Raw genomic sequence first — 9716 nt, 5'->3', positions numbered from 1 at the left:
GTGTGTGTGTGTGGGGGGGTTAAGCGGGGAGTTGAAAGTGGCAAAAAGATGCCGGAGGTTGGACGCCTGTGCTCTGAAGAGCTTGGTAAAGTATTTCTGCTTCGCATCAGCAAGGGCAGCGTGGAACTGCAGCAAGTTAGCCTTGTACTGTGGGAAATCCTGGTTAAGTTGAGTTTTCCTCCATTTCCATTCAGTGGCGCGTGTTACCCTCTGGAGGTTGTAAGTATGGGTAGTGCGCCAGGGCTGGGGTTTAGGGGGGCGGTGGCGGCGGAATATTGGTGGAGCAGCTTTCTCTAGGGCTGATGAGAGAGTTTGCCGATACTGATCTGCAGCAAGATTAGGACAGGTTAGAGTGTGGAGAGTGGAGGAGAGGGCATGGAGGGGGCCAGCAAGGACACTAGGGTTGAGCTTGCGTAGGTCTCGCTGCCATCGGCCAGGTGTGTGGGTGGGTAGTTTGGAGGTGCCTTTTTGTGAGGAGGTTGAAGGTGGGAAGGTGATGGTCTGAGGGTGGAAAGGGTGTGATGTCAAGGTCTGTAATGATGGTGGATTTAGTGCATTTAAGGTTGAGAGTGTGACCTGCAGAGTGGGTGAGGGTGTTGGTGTGTTGTACTAAGCCAAGGGAGTTGACTATGGAGATTAGCCCAGGTCATGACAGAGTTGTTGGGTTCATCAATGGGAATATTGAAATCCCCGAGGATGATGATGGGAAGGTCAGAGGAGAGGATGTGAGGGAGCCAGGAGGCACGATTGTCGAGAAATTGTGGTGTGGAGCCCGGAGGGTGGTATAAGACCGCAACAATAGCTGGGAGGGGATTGTAGAGGTAGATAGTGTGGGCCTCGAATGATGTGAATTGTAGGGAGGGAGGTGGGGTGAGGACACGGAATGTGCAGGATGGGGAGAGGAGCATACCCATCCCTCCCCTGGTCCTGTTGTCTGGTCTGGGGGTGTGACTGAGGTGAAGCCCCCCGTAGGAGAGGGCAGCCTCTGAGGCGGAGTCAGAGGGGGTGAGCCACGTCTCAGTGAGTGCGAGGATGTTCATATTCAAGAGTAGTGCATCATGGAAGACTTTTATTGCTCACTTAAAGGGGAACTTCAGCCTATACAAACATACTGTCATTAAGTTACATTAGTTATGTTAATTACAATAGATGGGTAATATAATTTTTAACCCACCCGGTTTTAAAAGATCAGGCAAATGTTTGTGATTCATGGGGGCTGCCATCTTTGTCACGGGGGCAGCCATCTTTTTGGTTGAAAGGAGGTGACAAGGAGCATAAGACACAGTTCCAACTGTCCTTTGTCCTGATCACCCCTCCCAGCTGCATACTCTAGGCTTCAAATGTCAAATTCTTAATGTAAAAAAAAAAAATTGCACTAAAACAGCAGAACGAGAACAACGACATCAGAAATCCCATCATGCTTTGTACAGCATCAGGGGAAAAAAGCCTGGGCAGTTTTCTTCTGTGCAGCTAAAAATGAGGCTTGTATAAGAGAAATAAAGTTCTGATGCTGTGAAACTGTTAAAGATACACCAGGTCTTGTCAGTGCTGCTGAGTCGATTTTTAGTCTGGAGGTTCACTTTAAAGCAAACCTGAAGCAAAAATAAACTTATGAGATTATGAATTGTATGTGTAGTATAGCTAAGAAATAAAACATTAGTTGCAAAGAAAAGAGTCTCATATTGTTTTCAGTACAGGAACAGTTAAGAAATGTTAATTGTTATCTATGCAAAAGAGCTTCCTTGAGCTCTTCAATCCAACTTGGATAGGAGACAGTCCTGTTTTCTGAAGCACTTATACATCAAAGAAACAGTGAGAGACAGCTTGAGATTAAGTTTTACTGCAGGGAGTTCAAAGGGTCATTAGCTCTGCCCTCTTTTATGGTTAAAAATGTGGAGCGTGGTTTGTAAACTGCGAATATGACAGGATGATGCAATGTTATATACATAAAAAAAAGCTATACACCTTAAAAATAAAAGTATGAGACTCTTTTCTTTGTTACTAATGTTCTATTAAACATCCACACTACACGTACAATTCATTATATCCTACATTTTGTTTTGTTTTTGTTTTGTTTTTGTTTTTTACTTCAGTGTCACGCTAAAGCTGAATTATTGCACATAGCTTCTGTTTTAAGAAGGCACATTTGACTCTGGTCAAAACTGAGTAATCCAAGTTGTGTTAACTCATAACTGTTCAGAAAGATCCATTCTTCTAGTATCCCTAGGGGTTATCAAAGAATACATAATGAGCATCCTGCATCTATAACAATACATACATTTTCAATGTAAAATGATTGCTTTGTTTATACAACATCTAATTTATATGAACCCCTTTTGAAAAATAGCAATTGGCCTAAGGAACTACTGCTACTACTGCTGCTGTTGCTGCTGCTGCTATTACTGCTGCTGCTGGTGATACTACTACTGCTGCTGCTGATGCTGCTGCTGGTGCTGCTGCTGCTGCTACTACTGCTGCTGCTACCAGGCCCGGCCCTAGACTTTTTGCCACCTGAGGCAAGCTTTAAAGAAATCGTCGCGCCCCCCCCCCCCAAGCCGTGGGCGTGAGGGGCCGCCCGAGCTGGAGAGGATAGCGGACAGGAAGGGGGTATTGGGCCTAGTGGCGGGGAGGGGGGTCGGACCCCCCCCTCCCTCGCCTGGGTCCCCCGTCCTCCGCTCCCCTCCAGCTTTAAAAAGTTACGTCGCTCGCTGCAGCTATTGTAAGAGGCAACAGGCGGGGATCACTCACCTCTTCCTCGTTCCAGCCTGCGCTCCACTGACGTCACTTCCTGCTATGCCGCAGGAAGTGACGTCAGTGGAGCGCATGCTGGAACGAGGAAGAGGTGAGTGATCCCCGCCCGTTGCCTCTTATAGCTGCAGCCCTGGCTGCTACTACTACTGCTGCTGCTGCTACTACTGCTGCTGCTGCTGCTGCTATTGCTATTCATAGCCGGCCTTTGATATGAGCGACCGGAGCGGTCGCTCAGGGCGCCAGCTTCCAAGGGGGCGCCTATAGCTGGTTGCCTATACTGAGGGCACCCACACCTGATTTCTTATACTGAGGGTACCTATAGCTGGCTACCTATACTGAGGGCATCAACACCTGGCTACCTATGCTGGAGGCACCTACGCCTGGCTACCTATGAGGGGATGGAGAACTTCACCTGACTTCCTATACTGGGGGCACCTATGCTTGGCAACCTATATTGAGGGCACCTCGACATGAGATCCTATACTGGAAGCACCTATACCTGGCGACCTACCTATACTGAGTTTGGGGGGGGGGGGGGCGCACTGCGGCTATAACTTGTGGTGCAATCTGTCGGTGCTGTGTTTTCATTCTAAATGGGGGGGAGGCGGCTAACTCTCCCACTGATTGTTTTTATTACGATTCCTAAAAGGTTTTAGCCTTCATTTTAAATGTATTCAGGATAATGCACTCTTTCCATCCATTCGTGGTTATTAATAGTATTTTTTCTATTATACATATGTGACACAGAGATCTGAGCATGTGGCGTGATGTGTCACAACATCAAAAAGGTTGGGAACCACTGTACTAGGTGATATCTCAGGAGAAAAGGTGAATTGCATATGGGCCTGTGTGTGTGATTGCGTGTGTGTGTGTATATGCACGTGGGAAGAGGATGAAGGGGGGCACAAAAATCAGGTTTCGCTCAGGGCACTGTGAAACCTAAGGCCGGCCCTGTTGCTATTACTACTACTACTACTACTCTTCACATATGCCATTTATTCTAGCTTCGCTCTTACTCTTTACAATACCTCTACTGTATTACCACAACTTCAAAAATATTTATGTTTCAAATTGTGAGTTAACTTTTCAAAAGCATCCTTAATGTCTTTATTCCGTAGGCAGTATATAACAGGGTTCATTAATGGAGTCACAATAGTGTACACAATAGAAAGAAGTTTGTTCCAAGCAAGAGATCTCCCCTTGCTTGGAAAAATGTACAGAAATATTAACGTGCCAAAGAAAATTGAAACGATGGTGATATGGGCACTGCAGGTGGAGAAGGCTTTATGTCTTCCTGTTTGAGATGGGATCATTAAAATTGTTTTGAGAATATTGACATAAGATAAAATAATTGCAAAGAAACTAAGGAGAACTGATGGCGAGCCTAAGACAGCACCAAATAATCGAATTGTGGAAAGATCGGAGCATGAAAGCTGCAGCAGTGGTTCAAAGTCACAGAAAAAGTGATCAATTATATTTGAGCCACAGAAAGTTAATATATTTGAGGAAATTAATTCAACGATGATGGTAGGAATTGCAGCACTGTAAATCCAAGAAGAAATTACTAGCATAATACATTTTCTTTGGCTCATTATCAAGTGATAGTGCAGTGGTTCACAGATGGCCACATATCGGTCATAGGACATCACTGTCAGCAGAAGACAATCAAAGGTATCTGCTAGACCAAAGAAGTATAACTGAACCAGACATCCTTCTATTGTAATGATGCCTCCATCATTTAAAATAGTGTGAAGCATTATGGGAATAATGTCTATGGTTAGAAGTAGGTCAGAAATGGACAGCTGTGTCAGTAAAAAATACATTGGTCTATGAAGGGTTTTGGAAACTGCCACCAAGAAAATGATCTGGGTGTTTGCGCAGAGTGTTAAACAATGAATCACCAGGAGAAGGAAGGAGAGAAGCATCTTCCAGTTGTGGATATTCTGAAACCCTAGTAAGATGATTGTGGTGATATTTGAAGATTGCATTTTTTACCTGAAGCATAAACATAATTGAAAAATAATTAATTACATGAGCGGTTATCAAAAAGTCTCTAGTCTTACAAAGAAAAGACACACATCATTCTGAAACATTTCAGTTGTTAGTTTTCATGTTGAGTATGAGACTTCTGTTCATCCTTGAGAGCTTATGTTTGAACTTACAGCATGCATGAAAAAGCAGACACCTGGAGAAAAAAGGTGCAGGATATTTTTGCTAGTAGAATATCACTAAAATAATCTCTATTCTACTGTTGGATTCCAATTGTAAAATATTTGTAATGTTTACTGATATTTTACTATGGCTAAATCTAACCCTACTCTCACACAGAAGCCTCCCTCTACCTATACTTAACCCTAAGACTAGAGTTGGGCCGAACCTCTGATTTTAGGTTCGCGAACCAGGTTCGCGAACTTTCGCGGAAGGTTCGGTTCGCGTTAAAGTTCGCGAACCGCAATAGACTTCAATGGGGATGCGAACTTTGAAAAAAAAAATGTATGCTGGCCACAAAAGTGATGGTAAAGATGTTTCAAGGGGTCTAACACCTGGAGGGGGGCATGGCGGAGTGGGATACATGCCAAAAGTCCCCAGGAAAAATCTGGATTTGACGCAAAGCAGCGTTTTAAGGGCAGAAATCATATTGAATGCTAAATGACAGGCCTAAAGTGCTTTAAAACATCTTGCATGTGTATACATCAACCAGGTAGTGTAATTAAGGTACTGCTTCACACTGACACACCAAACTGTTCACTGAACAGAACAGGTATACAGTGGCGGGTTCACTGAACAGAACAGGTATGCAGTGGCGGGTTCACTGAACAGAACAGGTATACAGTGGCGGGTTCACTGAACACAACAGGTATACAGTGGCGGGTTCACTGAACAGAACAGGTATACAGTGGCGGGTTCACTAAACAGAACAGGTATGCAGTGGCGGGTTCACTGAACAGAACAGGTATACAGTGGCGGGTTCACTGAACAGAACAGGTATGCAGTGGCGGGTTCACTGAACAGAACAGGTATACAGTGGCGGGTTCACTGAACAGAACAGGTATGCAGTGGCGGGTTCACTGAACAGAACAGGTATACAGTGGCGGGTTCACTGAACAGAACAGGTATGCAGTGGCGGGTTCACTGAACAGTACAGGTATGCAGTGGCAGGTTCACAGAACAGGTATGCAGTGGTGGGTTCACAGAACAGGTATGCAGTGGTGGGTTCACAGAACAGGTATGCAGTGGTGGGTTCACAGAACAGGTATGCAGTGGTGGGTTCACAGAACAGGTATGCAGTGGTGGGTTCACAGAACAGGTATGCAGTGGTGGGTTAACAGAACAGGTATGCAGTGGTGGGTTCACAGAACAGGTATGCAGTGGTGGGTTCACAGAACAGGTATGCAGTGGTGGGTTCACAGAACAGGTATGCAGTGGTGGGTTCACAATACAGGTATGCAGTGGTGGGTTCACAGAACAGGTATGCAGCCAGGGACCAGCTAAGCCTAACTAATCTTTCCCTATGAGAGAGAGTCTGCAGCAGCTCGCCCTACTCTCACTAATGCAGGCACACGAGTGACCGTAATGGTCGCCGCTGCCTGCCTTTTAGTAGGGGGGGGGGGAGTGGCTCCAGGGGCTAGTGTAGCCTAATTGGCTACACTGGGCCTGCTGACTGTGATGTAGAGGGTCAAAGTTGACCCTCATGGTGCATTATGGGGCGAACCGAACTTCCGCAAAAGTTCGCCTGCGGGACGCGAACGCGAACCACGGAAGTTCGCATGGAACCGTTCGCAGGCGAACCGTTCGGTGCAACTCTACCTAAGAACCCCCCCCCCGGCAATGCCTAACCCTGAAGACTCCCCCCCTGATGGTGCCTTCCCCTCCCCGCTGGTGGTGCCTAACCCTACCACCCCTAAATCTTAACCCCACTGCTGCAAAGCTGTGATATGCAGCAAAGAAGGTACTGTGATATGCAGCAAAAGGTATAAAAGCCACAATTTGCACTAAATAAGGTAAATTTTCACACCTGGAGGTGCCCAATAGTAGGCACCGCCATGCACCCAAATTTCCGTTCTTTTCCGCTGATCACAGCTTTTATAATAGGTGCCTATGGCAGCCCTGGTTTTTTCCATAAGGGCTCTTGCACCCTCTTTTTTTTTTCCTGATTTGGTACTTACAATATTCTATTATGATTGAATTTTATTTGTAACTGTCCACATTTTATAAACTACTCAAAAGGTAGAGATGTTTTTTTGTTTTTTTTCAACCAATACTTGTACAAAAAAAAATGGGAACGTGAAGGTCTCATTTCATTATTGTATGCATTGTTATTGGGACGTGGAAATGCGGACAAAATGCCATATATGAGGGCCTGGGAACAGGACTTGGGAATCCAGCTTACGCAATATGACTGGTCCCTAATCTGGACTGCAGTCTCCAAGGTGGTAAAGTCAAATATGGTGAAATATACGGCGGTTAAGATTTTGTTTCGGTGGTATTATACCCCAGTTAAAATTCATAACATCTATCCCTCGGCCTCTTTGTCTTGCTTTCATGGTTGTGGTATGGAAGGGTCTCTGGTGCAAGTTTTTTGGGATTGCCCTCGTGCACAATGTTTTTGGGACTCATGAAAAAATTTAATACGAGACGTGTTTTGTTTTCCAATCTCTTTGACTGCCCCCCAGGCCCTTTTATATATGGCTAATGATGAAGTTCCTGGAAGTTTCCGGCCCTTATATAGATACATGTTATTGGCTGCCCAATGGTCAATAGCCCTCCAGTGGAAATCCACTGATTTGGAGTTAGCTTTGGTTACTCAGCGTCTTGAATTGATTGAGTTTATTATTATAGTGTTGAGAAGATTTGATCTTATTTGGGATGCATGGAAAACGTATAGACAATTTTAGTTCCCCTTGGACAGATGTGTGATGGGTTTCTATTTGTTTGTATACCTCTATGACATTTGGGACTCTTGTGTTTAGACAGGATGTTATTTCTCTTTTTCTTTTTTTTTTTTTCTTTTTTCTTTCTTTTTTGTGTTTTTTTTTTTTTTGGGGGGGTTGGTTCTAGTTTAGAGGTTTTTCTTTCAGTTAAGAAGAGCAACGCACTATAGAACTTATTAGATTGGACTGATCCCTAGGATCTCAGTAGGAGGCACTCTTGTGCCCCATTTCCTAGGTTGAACGGTATGGACATTGGACTTTTGCTCTTCAATTTATATATGTGTAGGATGTGTATTCATGTTTGTTATTATCCTTTTTCTGTATATGTTCTGCTATTTCTAGCTTGTTGCTGTATTTGCCTTATTGTACAATAAAGCTCTTTAAAAAATGGGAAATCACCAACTTTCTTCCTTGCAAGAGCCCCATTTGGTTTTACTTAATGTCAGGGATTTCATATATTTCAGAATGATTATACCATGTTGTATCAAAGTAGATAGATAAAGATAGATAGATAGATAGATAGATAGATAGATAGATAGATTCTCCTTCCTGCCCTCTTTCCTCAAGTAAGAAGAAAGCTCTACGGCTCCCAAACCAGAAATCTTTGACATTATAGGATTATAGGAGACATCACTTCCTCTCGGCATGGACCACTCTTTTTTTTCTTCCAGGATTCAAACATTTCTAGCTGTTTGGATCTTATCTCTGTTCAACATGACACAACTCTGTCTTACAGAGGATGATTGGGAGGGAGGCTGAGTAGAACACCAGCGACCCAACCCACAGAATCCCTTATAACAACTCAAATCTTATTTTACAATTCTTAAAGCCGGTTGGATGGGCATTATTTTGGTTGTATGAGTAATTTTCTCCTCCCTGGGGTGTGCACCCTGTCTCATAGATGGGGAATATTTTTTGGCTGTAAAAGCCTTTTCCACCTCTCCAATAGCAATGTAGAGAGGAAATGAGGGGCTGCGTAACAAGTCCCTTCACATAAGGGATTTTGCTGGATTGGGTCACTGCTACTATACTGCCCAGACATAGGTAGGACAGCCTCAAACTCCTGAGGGATATCATCTTTACAGCTTTGAAGGGATTTCCTGAGTGGTGGCATTGTGAGGCACTTAGAGAACGGACCTCCGCAGTGGATGGAGGTACGAGTTCCTGCCCGTAGCCTGTTGCAATGGATTGATGCTGGAGGGGGAGCACTGAGGGGAGAGGCCAAGGTGAGTGAGGGGGAGGACTTTCCCCCTCACCCCTGAGGTAGGTGGCCAAGCTTGCCCCTCATACTGTGACCCCTCCTGCCCCCCAAAATGGCCATGAGCGGGCCTCGGGGGTCCATCCAAATTTTTGCAGGGGGCCCGGTGATTTCTAGTTACACTTCTGGTACAGTTAATTAAATTAAACATTAAAAGCAAAGAAAAACATCTCAGTCTTTCAGTTATTATAGCTTTTTTTTAATAGAATTGCAACATTCTGTCATATTTGCAGTTTAGAAACCACACTCTGGGCCATATGCAATTCACTTTTTCACCTGAGTTTTCTCCTAGGAGATAATTTTTCAACTTCAATTTAGAAAAACTTTTTAGCTCTTTGCTATGTAATAAAAGTACCAAAAGTAGGTGAAAAGTACTATCAAAATGATTTTGAGTACTTTTTTTTCTTTTGCTCAATGGTTGTTTAACCACTTGAGGACTGCGGGCTTCACCCCCCTTAAAGACCAGACCCTTTTTTTTCCATTCAGACCACTGCAGCTTTCACGGTTTATTGCTCGCTCATACAACCTACCACCGAAATGAATTTTGGCTCCTTTTCTTGTCACTAATAAAGCTTTCTTTTGGTGCTATTTGATTGCTGCTGCGATTTTTACTTTTTATTATATTCATCAAAAAAGACATGAATTTTGTCAAATAAAATAATTTTTTTAACTTTCTGTGCTGACATTTTTCAAATAAAGTAAAATTTCTGTATACATGCAGCACGAAAAATGTGGACAAACATGTTTTTGATTAAAAAAAAAAACATTCAGCCTAT

The sequence above is a fragment of the Hyperolius riggenbachi genome, chromosome 3, assembly GCF_040937935.1.
Source record: "Hyperolius riggenbachi isolate aHypRig1 chromosome 3, aHypRig1.pri, whole genome shotgun sequence".
Lineage (NCBI taxonomy): Eukaryota > Metazoa > Chordata > Amphibia > Anura > Hyperoliidae > Hyperolius > Hyperolius riggenbachi.
This window is presented reverse-complemented; position numbering follows the sequence as displayed.